This window comes from Urocitellus parryii, unplaced genomic scaffold (assembly GCF_045843805.1).
Source record: "Urocitellus parryii isolate mUroPar1 unplaced genomic scaffold, mUroPar1.hap1 Scaffold_143, whole genome shotgun sequence".
In the NCBI taxonomy this organism is placed as follows: Eukaryota; Metazoa; Chordata; class Mammalia; order Rodentia; family Sciuridae; genus Urocitellus; species Urocitellus parryii.
The window spans coordinates 299153-309589 of NW_027552018.1; the positions used below are offsets into that span (position 1 = coordinate 299153).

A 10437-nucleotide genomic window follows, 5' to 3' on the forward strand; every position below is an offset into this window, starting at 1 on the left:
CAATATATGGGCCAAATATAGCATATGCCTAAGTGAAATGAATGACATAAAAATCAGAAATGACAAAAATAGAAAGTGACACATTATAAGTTACCTGTGACACATTTGAAGTGATATAGTGCTCTCTGAAGATGGGCTTATGCTAGTTAAAGTGATATATTTTAAGTCTGGGTCAACAATTTAAAAAGTTTAAGAAAAAGAAAACTCTGTTAAGAGATAATTTGGAGTTATATAAAGTATTAAATTGAAACACAGAAGGCAGTAAAAGATAATGAGAGAAAGAAACAAAGAACAAAAACAAACAATAGAAAACAGATATTAATATGGTGAATATTCGTTCAAGTTATAGCAATAATAACTTCAAAATGTCTAAACACACTAAGTAAAAGAAGTTTTCAGGGTGGGCACTTTATGTTGTCTGTAAGAAACACATTTTAAATATGAAGACTCAGATAATTTAAAAGTAAATTTCTGGAGAAAGATCTACTAGGCTAACACTAACCAAAATGAGGCTAAAATAGTTACATTAATATGAGATAAAGCAGACTTTGGAGCAATGACTATGAAAGATAAAAAAAAATAATAAAAGGGCTAATTGTTCAGAAAGACATAAAAATCCTAAATGTGTATGTACCTAATAAGACAGCATCAGAATTCACAATCCAAAGCCTGACAGGGTTGAAAGGAGAACTCAACAAGCCTATATTAAAGTGTGTACAATAGATTCCTGGGGAGGACTGCCGGTCGGTCGGACGTCTCGGCTGTCGCTGGAGGAGCTGTCCCGGCTCTCCGGGAAGGCGGCTGCGGCGGCAAAATGAAGATATTCGTGGGCAACGTCGACGGGGCGGATACAACGCCGGAGGAGCTGGCAGCCCTCTTCGCGCCCTACGGCACGGTCATGAGCTGCGCCGTCATGAAACAGTTTGCCTTCGTGCACATGCGCGAGAACGAAGGCGCGCTGCGCGCCATCGAGGCCTTGCACGGCCACGAGCTGCGGCCGGGGCGCGCGCTCGTGGTGGAAATGTCGCGCCCAAGGCCGCTGAACACTTGGAAGATTTTCGTGGGCAATGTGTCGGCTGCATGCACGAGCCAGGAATTGCGCAGCCTCTTCGAGCGCCGTGGACGCGTCATCTAGTGTGACGTGGTAAAAGGTAACACGGAGGCACGCTCGGGGGCGGGGGCGCGCTCGGGGCACTCTGCCTGTTAGCCACGCCCTTTACCCGGGGGTCGGTCACTGAGCGGTTGGGCAGGGTGGGGAAGTGCGCTGGGGCGAGGCCAGAGGTGTTGGGGGTGCGTTGGGCAGAGCCACCCTCCCCCCCTGCGGTCCAGGCACCGTTCACCAAGTGGGAGGAAGCGGCTCTGGGAGGGTGCGGCGGCCACTGAGAGCCGAGCCACGGGGCCGGGGACGCGCCAGAGACTTGCGAGTGTACCGGGGGCGCGTCTTCTGGTCTCCTGGGCCTGGCACCGAGCGGAAATTGGGAAGTGACGGGCACAAGCCGGATCATGGAGCGGGGAAGATTTCGCCACTTCCCCACTTCCTCTCCAGACGTCGGTCAGAGCAAGGGAAGAGGGAAAAGGTGGGGGCTGACGCCCCAAGGCCGCCCTCGTGTTCCCTCCCGATGAATGCTCCCAAGCGGAAGGTAACGGGGCCCTTGGACGTTTCTTGGGCTGGGATCTCTTAGTATTGTTTGGCATGGGTCTCCTCATGGGTACAGGAAGGGCCCCTTCCGAGCTACTTTGGTATTTTCAGTATTTGATGGGTTAGATGTGGCAGCTCTGTGGTCCAACTCCCTTAAACCTGTTTTCCCTCTTTTCCCAACCTTTGGGCTCGATTTTAGATCTGTTAGCTGGAAACCCTGACCTTTTTGCTTGTGGAAGGAGATTTGTTTTATGAGGGCCCCTTTTGTACAGCTTTACTTGCCAAACTGATGCCCCAGGGCAGTGTCATTCTTTCATAAGCTTGAAGACTTGCAAGGGGGCATACTTTGGCTGAGGGGATTATGGGGAGAGATGTGAGAGGTCTTCCTTAAACATTGTCTGGAAACGATTTACTTGAGAGTTGTCATTGCTTGAATTAATTCTCAGAGCAGATCCCTAGTTTGCCTTTTCTTTGAGAAAAATGTGTCACCATAATTTAGGCTTGATTTCCTTTTTGGAGCCCAGTCGACTTTTTCTTTTTTTCTTTTTTTTTTAATATTCCGGGTTCTTATACCCTAAGTTCTTTCTCTTTGGGGGAAGATTTGATGGGTCAGCCCTTGTATATATGTGGCCTGTCTTTGTTCCACTTGGGAACAGATCTGAATTAACTTTGCCCTGTTATTTTCAAGGATGCACCTGGGAGTATGTGATGCCCTCCTGGTATTGGATTCATGCCTGCTCATACCCTGTGTGAGACGTTTTGAGGATGAGAAATAAATAGGTGCAGTTGCTTGTTCATGGTCACCAAAGATATTTCATTTGTTGTCCGGTAAAGGCACATCTTTGGCCATTCCTTGTCCTTTCCACAAGCTGGGGAAATGTCATTGTGTCCCTTGCTAGGAACAAATTCTTATTCTGCATTAATACTCCATTCTGTTTTCCTCAACTTAGGTTATGCAAGTCCACGAGACTATCCGGAATCGGGCTTTCCTGCTGGGTGCTCTGAGGCAGGATGTATGGTGCATGGATATTTGATTTTGTTTAGAATGAAAGGGTGGGAGGGTGTCAGATTGGGTACTTGGCCAGCAAGGGGTATGAGAGTTTTGTGTTTAATTAATCTGTTAGGTTTCTTCTGTAGTTGTTAGGCAGGGTGACTGGTAGATTGAAAGTCTAGAATCAGTACTTGGGGCAATCTCTATGGAACTCATGATCAAGAAGCTTGTTCTCAAGTGATAGAGAAAGCCAAAAATGTTCTTGAATTTGTTTGGGATCAACACTAAGTGACCGGGGGAATGGTGGTGGTGATTGTGGTGGTGGTAAAGTGCATGATAACTTCACATGAGTTTTAGAATTTCTGGCTGATTCCCTGTGAGAGTTAGAGAGAAAAGTTTGTGCATTTTGTTCCTTTGTAAACATTTGTTAGCAGAAATGCTTGGACTTCCTCAGGGAGGTGTCTTCCATTGTTGTTAGGCTTATATGCAATAGCACCTGATGCACTGATATCCTTCACTGATATCTTTATAGTTCTTAGGGGTGAAAAAACTTAGGATTTAAAGTTGGGAATTTGTAGAAGAGACTGGCTCAATAAATAGCTTACTTATTTCTTGACTGTGAATGAGCGTTTGATTTGCTGTCAGGTCTTCTGGTTTGCAGTTCTAGGGTTCAAACTCAGGGCCTACATGCTGTGCTAGCGACTCTACCATTGAGCCACACCCTCAGCCCTGTCAAGTCTTTGAAAAGCACAGGACAGCTAGCTCTGTTTTATTTCACAGGAGAAAAACATGGTTGCTTGGTTACTCTAGGAGCTTAGATATGATTTGTAGACCAAAAATCTCCATAGCAACAGTGGTAACCACTCTCTGCAGCTGTGTCCTATTGGTTATTCAAAGATGAACAGCTTCAAGAACCACTTGCAGACTTTGGCCATTGCATACTTCAGGGGAGGTCTGAGTCAGAAGAGGAAAATTATCCCTTCTCTTTTGTGGGTAGCCATCCTTTAAATACCGAGCTCTATAATTTCAAAGTTTTAAAAAAATCATCTTAGGATAGGAAAAGTTGTTTTTCTGGATTCTCTTAACTTTGGTACTAGAGGGATTGTGATGTCATCAGACCATTAGGAGGTATCTGCAGAACTACTTGTTAGGTTTAATGCTAGTCTTAACGGAGAGATTACTTTGAGCTAACTATCCAGGCAAAAGAGTCCCTGGAGTTCTTCGGATCTCTGCTACTCTGATGGCTGGGAAGGAGTTGGGATTCTGGGCATCGTTGATGGGGTTAGGCTTGAATTTGGCTACTCAGTGTGATGGGACACAGTTAACCCTGATGTGATTCAGTCATTTGGACAACCTAGTTATAATTCCTTTCAGATATCAGGCTTAGAAACTTAGATATAATTTGGCTATAATTATATCTTCCCCCACCAACAGTTACATAGTTCATCTGGGCTGTCAGTTGAACTGAACATGTGAAATCAAACCAACCCCGCTTTTTCTTTTTGCAGTGCAGGGAATTGAACCTAGGGTCTCACACATATTAAGCATGAGCTCACTTTACTGAGCTACATCTCCAGACCTGAAATCTCAGTTTTTAAATTTTACTCCTTGATCTCTTAATAAAACCCAGCTATGTAGGAAGTAGACAATGGATGTTTGGGGGAATTCCAAATAATCAGGAATGTGGTGTGTTTCCTTAATCCCTCACAGTGCCTGGAGATTGTCCCCTTTCATCCCCCCTCCCCCAGTCTGCCTACAGGCTCTAGCAGATCTTCCTGTTTTCTCTTTACCTTGAGTGAGCCTTTCTGCTTGTCATTGCATTCTCTAGGTGGTTTTGCCATTCCTGAGGGTCAGCACAGTTTCTGCTTTTAGAGACGTTAGACCACCTGCTACTGTTTTTAGCTAGCTACCCAGAATGAAGATGAGAGATCAGAGGATAATTCTAGTACTGTGTGGCCAAGTGAAATGGAATGCTTAGCTTTTCATAATTGGTAAATAAGGAATCAGGCTTTGTCTGTGGGAGTGTTGAAGACTTGAGAGTTGTGATAGTTCGTTTTGTTCTTTTATCATCTTTAGAAGGTTCCAAGTTTGTGTGTACAGATGACATTGTGTTTTATTATAGATGAAAGATAATATTCTTTAGGAGAAATAGATCTTTGGGTATGCAAGTGAGGGTATCTCCATTATTTTTAAAAATGAAAATTTCTAAAAATAAGGACACTTGTTTGAAGGTCATAGAAAGGATATCTTTGAAAATGGTGTGTTGGGAACTTCTTCGAGGTATCTTTTTATTTTTTAAACTGATGTGACAGAGATTGGATCCCAGCATTTGGATTTTTTTCTTAAAATAACCATAGGGCCTTTAACTGCAGGGCTTTATTTCTCAGGGACAAGCTCCTCTCATTGTTCAGGTCCTGTTTGCACCATTGCAATTTCTACAATTTCTAGTATGGACACAACCCCGAGAATTTTTTTTTCCTTTCTAAAGTTTTCTTCTGTGGTAGGTGAATAGTTCAGTTTTGAGATTTATAGCCTGTCTTAGTCCCTCTTCCTCACACAATTCATTCAGGTCTTGAATGAAAGCCTCAGGGGTGACCTTCTAGCTTGCAGTGATTGCAGCTTCTTGCCTCACAGCTGAGAAACCAGGTCTTTCCTGTGTGCAGTCTGGCCTATGAACAGAACTCCAAAGGATAAGGTATACCTCTCTGTCCTTTAAAGAGGAAGTGGTGGAGGATGTAATATGCCTGAGGGGGAGGGGTCTTAGTTTCCATTTACCTTACCTTGTAGATGTACATAGGGTCTAGAATCTCTCTTTCTAAGCTTACATTTTTTTTTCATACTGCACAGTTATACCTTACACCAATCTGTCCCAGGGACAGATGGGTGTAGCAAAGGGGCATGGGGCATAGAAGAGCTAAAACTGGTCCTGACATTGATATACTTTGATTTGGGCAAAGTAAAAATTCTTGAACATGTTTGCCCAACAGTAAAGTGGAGATGATGATCCTTTGTTGTGCCACCTTACAGGATTGTTATAAGGCCCAAGTGAGGTTGTGTGCATGAAAGTACTTTGAAAGTTGGAAAGTAATGTGAAAAGAGGGGAGATTACATTGGAGGAATTTTGTGAACTGCTTGCTCTTTGTAGGCTCTTGCCTGAATTGAATCTCTTTCACCTTAATTGATCTAGGCTGAGAAATGGCTAGTGCTTGAGAGCTAAGCGTCAAAGGTGAGCAGTGGTGTTTGGTGAGCATGGGATGAGAACACTGAATAATTGAGTGATCCAGAAACCCTTTCTTTGTTTTGTCTGCTGGTTTAGTCTTAAAGTAGCTGTGAAGATTTTTATCCTGTGTTGCAGTTCATCTTTACTCTTTCTTTTCTCACCAGGGAGTTGGGTGAAGTGGCAGGGGGAAAGGGGAGAATGGGAAAAAGCCCTAGTCAAAGGTGACTCTTTGGGACAGTCAGAAGCTTTGTTATGTGGGAGCCAATATTTTATGACATACTCCTGGGGAGGAGGGTTTGGTGGCCTGGAGGTAACTGGCAACAGCTGGGTGCTGTTGTATCCAATTTGGGACCCATCGGGTAGCATGCCCTGCCCCCCTAATTGCTAACCCTCTGTCTGCTGCTTTATCAGACTACGCATTTGTTCACATGGAGAAGGAAGCAGATGCCAAAGCCGCCATTGCGCAGCTCAACGGCAAAGAAGTGAAGGGCAAGCGCATCAACGTGGAACTCTCAACCAAGGGTCAGAAGAAGGGGCCTGGCCTGGCTATCCAGTCTGGGGACAAGACCAAGAAACCAGGGGCTGGGGATACGGCATTCCCTGGAACTGGTGGCTTCTCTGCCACCTTCGACTACCAACAGGCTTTTGGCAACAGCACTGGTGGCTTTGATGGGCAAGCCTGTCAGCCCACGCCACCCTTCTTTGGTCGCGACTGAAGCCCCCTGCGCCGTTCACCTCCCCGAGCCTCTTATGTGGCTCCTCTGACGGCCCAGCCAGCCACCTACCGGGCCCAGCCCTCAGTGTCGCTGGGAGCTGCCTACAGGGCCCAGCCTTCTGCCTCTTTGGGTGTCGGCTATCGGACTCAGCCCATGACAGCCCAGGCAGCCTCTTACCGCGCTCAGCCCTCTGTCTCCCTTGGGGCCCCATACAGGGGCCAGCTGGCTAGCCCTAGCTCCCAGTCTGCTGCAGCTTCTTCTCTCGGCCCATATGGTGGAGCCCAACCCTCAGCCTCAGCCCTCTCCTCCTATGGGGGTCAGGCAGCGGCAGCTTCTTCGCTCAACTCCTACGGGGCTCAGGGCTCCTCCCTTGCCTCCTATGGTAACCAGCCATCCTCTTATGGCGCCCAGGCTGCCTCTTCCTATGGGGTTCGTGCAGCTGCTTCCTCCTACAACACCCAGGGAGCAGCTTCCTCCCTAGGCTCCTACGGGGCTCAGGCTGCCTCCTATGGGGCCCAGTCTGCAGCCTCCTCGCTAGCTTATGGAGCCCAGGCAGCTTCTTACAATGCCCAGCCCTCGGCTTCTTACAATGCCCAGTCTGCCCCATATGCTGCACAGCAGGCTGCTTCCTACTCTTCCCAGCCTGCTGCTTATGTGGCACAGCCAGCCACAGCTGCTGCCTATGCCAGCCAGCCAGCCGCCTATGCTGCACAAGCCACTAACCCAATGGCTGGCTCTTATGGGGCCCAGCCAGTTGTCTAGACCCAACTGAATAGTTATGGGGCCCAAGCATCGATGGGCCTGTCAGGCTCCTATGGGGCTCAGTCGGCTGCTGCGGCCACTGGCTCCTATGGTGCCGCAGCTGCCTACGGGGCCCAGCCTTCTGCCACCCTGGCAGCTCCTTACCGCACTCAGTCATCAGCCTCATTGGCTGCTTCCTATGCTGCCCAGCAGCATCCCCAGGCTGCTGCCTCCTACCGTGGCCAGCCGGGCAATGCCTACAATGGGGCAGGTCAGCCGTCTGCAGCCTACCTGTCCATGTCCCAGGGGGCCGTTGCCAACGCCAACAGCACCCCGCCGCCCTATGAGCGTACCCACCTCTCCCCACCCCGGGCCAGCTACGACGATCCCTACAAAAAGGCTGTCGCCATGTAGAAAAGGTACTGTATGCCCCCCCGCCTCTGCCCCCAGCTGGGGCTTAGGGCAAGGGGCTGAGGTTGGCATGGGAGGGGAATTTTAGGCCCCTCCCTCGGTCTTTTCTCCTTTACTCCTGTGGGGTGTGCAGAGGCCGAGGGGGTCGGTGTCTGTGAACTTTTCTGGTCACCAGGGTTCAGGTGGAGCACAGAGCTCAGCCTGGGGTGGTACCAGTCAGGCTGGGAAAATGTCACCATTCTAGACTAGCCCAGGTGCCTTAGGAGCCACTGCCTGCAGGATTATAGCTCATACCCTTTCCCTATGTCTCAGGGATTCTTAAGCCTGTTACCTTGTTGTCCTGGTATTGGTGGGGGTGGGCGTGAAAGAGTAGTCCTTTTGGCACTTAATGGCTGAAGGCAAGTTTATGAGATGCGTCCACACTCTGGGAAGTTGGGGACCTTGCTTTCATCTGCCGTTCTGTTGATAAACAACCAAAGTCTTTGTGTAGGACCCATGGGTGGGGATATTTTGTTTGTGGTTTGGGACTATAGACCAAAATTCACCTTGGCCACTTCGGAAAAGAGGGCTTCAGTGGAGGGCTTGGTTTCCTAATGAGTTGAACCCAGGCTTGATTTCTTGGCCTGGATAGGGTGAAGAACCTTCTGACACAAGGAAACCAAACTGTTGGAGACCAATCTGATCACACCCTCCCTGTCCCTATTGGCATCTCCCCCATGCCCATCTGGAGCCCTCCCCTCAATTGTCTCATTCACCAACTGTCTTCTTCTCTCGACTAGGTATGGTTCCGACCGGCGTTTAGCCGAGCTCTCTGATTACCGCCGTTTATCAGAGTCGCAGCTTTCGTTCCGCCGCTCGCTGACAAAGTCCTCGCTGGATTACCGTCGCCTGCCCGATGCCCATTCCGATTACGCACGCTATTCGGGCTCCTATAATGATTACCTGCGGGCAGCTCAGATGCACTCTGACTACCAGCGCCGCATGTAGGGCCATCCTGGGGATGGGGCACCACGGGGAGGGAGGGAGAGGTAGGTAGGGTGCAGACCCAGGTTATAACCACTCTGGCCCATACCTCTCCCATTGCGGATTTTCATCCCCTCCCTCTACCATGTGGGCCTTCCCCAGGAGACCATCCTTTTGAGTGTTTGGCAGTAACTTACTTTGTTCCTTCGCCTCAGCATCACATCTTGTTACTGGCTCTAGATCTGCGGTTTCCCCTCTACCCTGCCTCCCATCTCTCCAGAATGGGAATTACTTTTGTTTTTATTTTTTTCCTGGCTCCCTTTTATTTTTGTGCGCGATATTTAAGGTCGTGTGGATGGGGAAGCAACCTGCAGCTGAGGTCGGCGGCGCCTTTTTCTTTTAGATGTGAGGGAGGCCAGGAAAGGGTTAGCTTAACCATTTCCTGTGCGCCAAGCTGTGCCAGCAGTCCAGGGGGCCCTGATTGTTCCTCTGTAGACTGTTGAGACTGAGATCCTATTGGGACAGTCAGTTGGTATGTGTCCAAATCCCTGCTTACCACTGATGTTCTAGCGATGGTGAGCAGCACAGTCCCAATTCCCCATCTCCCCAAGTAGGTGGTGTTAGAAAACCTTAATTTCCCCCCCTTTTGTATGGACTACAAATAAAACTTGGGGCGATTTGCAGTTTGGAAAAAAAAATAAAGTGTGTACAATAACCCTCTATCAGTAGTTGATCAATCAAAGAGCTAGACAACAAGTACAAATATTCATGAACCAAAGAGTTCTACCTATTAGCTTGATGAAATTGACATGTACAGAATATTCCATCCAACAATGGCAGAATTTACATTCACATTTACATTAATATGAAAACTTGACAAAGATATAACATTTTCTGGGTCATAAAACATACTTAAAATTTATTTAAAAAATCATGACTGGATTTGTGGCTCAGGAGTAGAGCACTTACCTCACAGGTGTGAGGCACTGGGTTTGATCCTCAGCAACACAAAAAACTAAATAAAGAAAATGAAGATATTTTGTCTATTGCCAACTAAAATTAAAAAAAAAATCAAAATTATGGGCTGGGGATGTGGCTCAAGTGGTAGCACACTCGCCTGGAATGCGCAGTGTTGGATTTGATCCTTAGCACCACATACAAATAAAGATGTTGTGTCCACTGAAAACTAAAAATAAATATTAAAAATTCTCTCTCTCTCTGAGTGTCTCTCTCTCTTTCACTCTCTCTCTAAAAAATCAAAATCATACAAAAAGTTTTCCTCTTATCATAATAAAATTTAGAGGATTCTTTGAAAAATACCTCAATATTATAAAATAAGTGACACAGTTCTGCAACAACCCACTACTCAAATTATCAAGAGAAGTTTAGAAATATTTTGAAGTAAATGAAAATGAAAATACAGATTACAAAAATTTGTGCAATACAGCTGAGCAATGCTTAGATGGAGTAATTTATAGCATTAAATTCTTTTTTTAAAAAAAAATATTTTTTTAAAGATAGAGTGAGAGAGGAGAGAGAGAGAGAGAATTTTTTTTAATATTTATTTTCTAGTTCTCTGCGGACACAACATCTTTGTATGTGGTGCTGAGGATCGAACCCGGGTCACACGCATGCCAGGCGAGTGCGCTACCACTTGAGCCACAACCCCAGCCCCAGCATTAAATTCTTATGTTGGAAAAGGAGTTCTAAAATCAATAACCCACGTTTCAGTAGAAGTATAGCAAGTGAAGTTCTA

The 10437-nt window shown here is 46.8% G+C and overlaps 1 pseudogene; it reads left to right on the top strand.

Moving 5' to 3' along the window:
* The first annotated feature begins 788 nt into the window (after nt 1–788).
* On the top strand, nt 789–8705 carry LOC144251644 (RNA-binding protein 14-like; annotated as a pseudogene).
* The last annotated feature ends 1732 nt before the right edge of the window (nt 8706–10437 follow it).